This window comes from Crocuta crocuta, unplaced genomic scaffold (assembly GCF_008692635.1).
Source record: "Crocuta crocuta isolate KB4526 unplaced genomic scaffold, BGI_CrCroc_1.0 scaffold219, whole genome shotgun sequence".
Taxonomy (NCBI): domain Eukaryota; kingdom Metazoa; phylum Chordata; class Mammalia; order Carnivora; family Hyaenidae; genus Crocuta; species Crocuta crocuta.
Window position 1 is genome coordinate 6,050,366 of NW_027551572.1, and position 4,889 is coordinate 6,055,254.

The window sequence follows — 4,889 nt, forward strand, 5'->3', positions numbered from 1 at the left end:
TAGTCTGTTTTTAAGTATCTTGCATTATAGGTAATCCTATAAGCATTAAAAATATGAACCTCCAAAACAAGTTACAGGATGATGTTGTACAATGCAACATTTATTTTATTTCCTTTTATTTTTTTTTAGGGAGGGTGCCAGTGAGTGAGGGGCAGAGAGAGAGAGAGAATCCCAAGAAGGGCGGTGGAGGGAAGAGAGAGAGAGAGAGAGAGAGAAGCAAGTCTCACCCCAAGCTGGGCTCTTGCTCGCCTGAAGGGGGAATTGAACTCCCACACTGTGAGATCATGACCTAAGCCAAAGTCAGATGCTTAATGGACTGAGCCACCCAGGTGCCCAAGCAAAATTTATTTTTAAAAAGATTTAATTCATGTTGCATAATCCCCTAGAACATTTTTAAAACATGAATTTGAATTACAAATTCAATACATACATTACAGAAACCAATATAATTTAAATTTTTATCACAAACTATATACAACTTTTGAAAAGGGATATGGTGTAAGTCTATAATAAATATCATTAAGTAAAAGAATGAAAAACTGACTTCAAAAATAGGAATATAAGAATTTATTTTTGAGTTATTTCTTTTATAAAAGAAGATAAAAAGATTTTAAAAGATGCTACTAAGACATGGACTTGGGTAAAAAGTAAAAACCAAGATAAAAGACCTATAAAACAGTAGTTAATCACAATTAAAATATTTTAATATTGAAGAATGAATTTTTGGACACAGAAACTGAAGGTATTAAGAATTTATCCTTTATTTCTTTTTTTTTTTTTTTAATGTTTATTATTTTTGAGTGAGAGAGGGAGACATGGAATCCGAAGCAGGCTCCAGGCTCTGAGCTTCAGCACAGAGCCCAACACGGGTCTCAAACTCACAAACCACGAGATCATGACCTGAGCTGAAGACAGACACTCACCCTACTGAACCACCCAGGCATCCCAGAAGTTATCCTTTATTTCTTGAACCCTGGTTTTGAAAAACTAAGTACTCAACTTTTTATTCAAGAATCCCAGTGTTCATAGCAGCACTCTCAACAACAGCCAAAACATGGGAAGAGCCTAAGGGTCCATCAACTGATGAATGGACCAAGAAGATATGGTTTATCTATACGATGGAATACTATATGGCAATGAGAAAGAATGAAATCTGGCCATGTGTAGCAACATGGATGGACCTTGAGGGTGTTATGCTGAGCAAAATCAGTCAGGCAGAGAAGGACAGATACCATATGTTTGCACGTATAGGAGGATTAGGAGGAACTTAACAAAGGACCACGAGGGAGAAGAAGGGGAAAAATAGTTGGGGAGAGGGAAGGAGGCAAATCATGAAAGAGTCTTGAATGCTGAGAACAAACTGAGGGCAGATGGGGGTGGGAGAGAGGGGAAGGGGGGTGATGGGCATGGAGGAGGCCACTTGTTGGGATGAGCACCGGGTGTTATATGGAAACCAACTTGACAAAGAACTATTAAGAAAATAAATAAATAAAATTTTAATAAAAAAATAAAGAATCCCAAGTACGAAATCTGAATATTGGTGGGAGTTCAAACCAGTAAATACCACAATGTAATTAACCTTCATTTCATAGGTGGGAAGATGGACAGAAATGGAGTAGAGAAGTGAGTCAGTAGTGGGTACTCATCTGAATGAAAGCATTCTAATGCCCTGAATGCCCAGGGACCACAGAATGTTGCAATTGCAAGGGATTTCAGATGTCAGTGGTCTAGCCTTTTATCTTGTTGGTCAGTATGCATTTATCTCATAAATTGATGATTTTGGAGGACACATATTGGCAACTTTTAATCCTTCCTAATGTCAGTGTGATATGGTCTGAGAGAAGTCAAATCCACTGACCAAGAGGTTCATATCTGCCTCATTTCTAGCTCATCCTACATACATACTTTCTATGGTGAACTTACTGAGTATTTCCTCACTGGACTGCACTATGGTGGTGCTAAGTCCTCACAGTATTTCATTTTCCTTTTCTATCTAGTTGCAGGGGAACACAATAGATTTACCATATTCAAAAACCCTCTCCTTGGAACTGATCTGAGTTCGAGAAAGGTGGAGCTTGAAGTAACCTGTGGGAGTACTTTTCATTCTCATCTTTCTACATCTTAACTTACCTCAGTGGAAAATATTATTTATCTTTATCTTTCTTTTAATGTTTTATTATTTATTTTTGACAAGGTGAGACAGAGTACTAGCAGGAAAGGGGCAGAGAGAGAGGCAGACACAGAATCCAAAGCAGGCTCCAGGCTCTGAGCTGTCAGCACAGAGCCCGACACAGGGCTTGAACTCACAAACCACGAGATCAAGACCTGAGCCAAAGTCGGAGGTTTAACTGACTGAGCCACTCAGGTGCCCCTCTCTTTATCTTTTAAGGTGACCCAAAAGCATCTGAAACTGGGTCTCTAAGTATAACGTGTGTCCTCCAATGAACTGCCAAAATTCATTGTCTTTGAAAGTAAAAATATCAAAACTATGTAGTCATTTAAAAAGAATGAGTTTGAATGACATGTTTGAGATTTGATGTTTGCAATGAGGGCAAAAGGCAAGTCCTAATGGTAAATATGTGAGTCCATTTAAAATATTTTACACTTATTTGTTTGTAAAAGGCATGGAATGATGCACTCAGTGGTTGACTGGAGAGTGGGACCGTGGTGTGCAAAGAGGGTTAGGAAGAGGACTCAAGCTTTTTCCTTTATTCATTTCTGATTGTCTGGATGTTTCACCAGGTGTGTACTTAAATTCTTAAAAATTCAACATCACGTGAACACATTCACCAAGAATCCTTATCGATCTTTGCTGCATTAAAAGTCTGGGAAACTGTTAAATTCTTGGTTTGACTGGTTCCATAGAGAGTTTAATTGCTTCTGGTTCTTTGCTGGGTACCAGGCTACAAAGATCAATAATACCTGGTCTACGACAGGATGGAAATTTGCCCCAAAATGCAGATAAGAGGAAAAGAGGATTTGGTTTAAAAAAAAAAAAAAAAAGGCACCATCACCACTAGGGATACATCAGCACCCTCACTTGTCTCACAGTTGGCCTTCTGTAGGCTTCATCTTTTGGCAGCGCCACCGGCAGACGTCATCCTCTCATTCTTAAAAGTCAAATTTAGGATTAAGACTCCAGTTAATACCGCTGAGCGGGAAGTGTCCTTGGGGAAAGAGAAGTCCCCCGAACATACCCACTGGGGTATCCAGAATTGATTTTGCAGCTGCACAGATTCCTGTCTTGTCTGGAGTCTCTGCTGAGTAATGTACATTCTGGGACAGCAAACGGGCAACTGGTGACTTTGAACCAAATTTTATTTTTCAACTCAATCCAGGGAAATTGCAACAGAGTGGCCCACGATGCAAAGTGCTATGTTGAACGCTAGACTGTGCTTTATGTTTTTCCTCCCAACTTCACTGTCCATGCACTAAAAGGTTGATGCTACAAATATTGGATGCCACACTTACCTGACAAGCTTCTTCCATCCCACCTGGGCAGGGGGGCTCTGAGNGGCGGCGCCCAGCGGCGTCCACCTGCTCGTCCGCAGAGGTAAGCACCTGGAGGACGGCTCCGCGGGGGATTGCACGGTAGCTCATTCGCTAAGCACTGGGGCTCAAAGGGTTACACACCCGCGTTCAGACATCTCGACGCACACTAATGTACTTTCAGTTCTACCGAAACGCGCAGGCACACGGGCTGACACATGGACGAGCCGCAGGGACAGATAGACACGTTTGTTCCCTCGTCGCTTGCCTAGACTCCGTCACTGCCTGGCACCTATTCGCTGTCACTCCTTGAGATTTCTGAGACATTGTCTTAAGTTTTCCCCCACGTCAGTTGTATGATTCGCGATGAACCAATGGTAACTCTAAAATGTGCCTGGATACTCAGTTGCCGGAGAGAAAACAGTTGGTGTTTGTTGTTTCTGTTGACATGACACAACACGTCTTTCGGGAAAGTTGCAAATTGTGATTATTCTTTTACAGGACTTAAAGTTAAGAAGAGGAGAAATTGTCTTAGTAGGTGGTATCCTTGTGTGAGTGGTGAAGTTTTAGTAAACGTGCATATAGTTTTGAAGGTAAATTAGGGAAATCCTTGTTGGATTTGAACTAGTTTCTGAATCTTGGTTAGAAAGAACTAGGAAGTTGTTTCAAGGATTGGGAAAGAGGGGAGCTAACATATTTTGAGGGAGCTTAGGTGTCAGCTCCTGTGAGATAAACGTTATTTTCACAGGAAACAGCTACCATGTATTAAGTGCTTTTTAAATACATAATACTGTGTCAGCACCTTACATATGCTAGCTATCTTTTTTTTTAATGTTTATTTTGAGAGAGAAGCAGGGGGAGGGGCAGAGAGAGAGACAGGATCCGTAGTGGGCTCCTCCCACGAAGCTGAGCTCTTGACCTGAAGTCCTAAGCTTAACAGACTGAGCCACCAGGGCACCACTGCTAGATACCTTTTAAAACCTAATGAACTAGTGAGCTAGTGCCCACTTTGGCGTGCCCACTTTGGCAGCACGTATACAAAAATTGGAATGATACAGGGAAGATTAGCATGGCCCCTGGGCAAGGATGATATGCAAATTCTTAAAATGTTCCATATTTTTTGGAATTAAAATTTTAAAAATTAATATTTGTTTATTTTTGAGAGAGAGAGACAGACAGAGAGTGAGCGGGGGAGGGGCAGAGAAGGAGGGAGACACAGAATCTGAAACAGGCTCCAGGCTCTGAGCTGTCAGCACAGAGCCCAACGTGGGCCTGGAATTCAGGAACTATGAGATCATGACCTGAGCTGAAGTTGGAGGCTTAACTGATTGAGCCACCCGGGTACCCTTAAAATAAAAAATTTTTTAAATAAGTAAAGAGAAACTGTACTGTGGGAAAAA

The 4,889-nt window shown here is 41.1% G+C and overlaps 1 non-coding gene across 1 annotated transcript; it reads left to right on the forward strand.

Annotated features, from left to right (window-relative positions):
* Window positions 1-4,503: 4,503 nt before the first annotated feature.
* On the forward strand, window positions 4,504-4,610 carry LOC144220877 (U6 spliceosomal RNA). The gene has a single exon (XR_013331887.1). It is a non-coding gene; the product is annotated as a U6 spliceosomal RNA (small nuclear RNA).
* The last annotated feature ends 279 nt before the right edge of the window (window positions 4,611-4,889 follow it).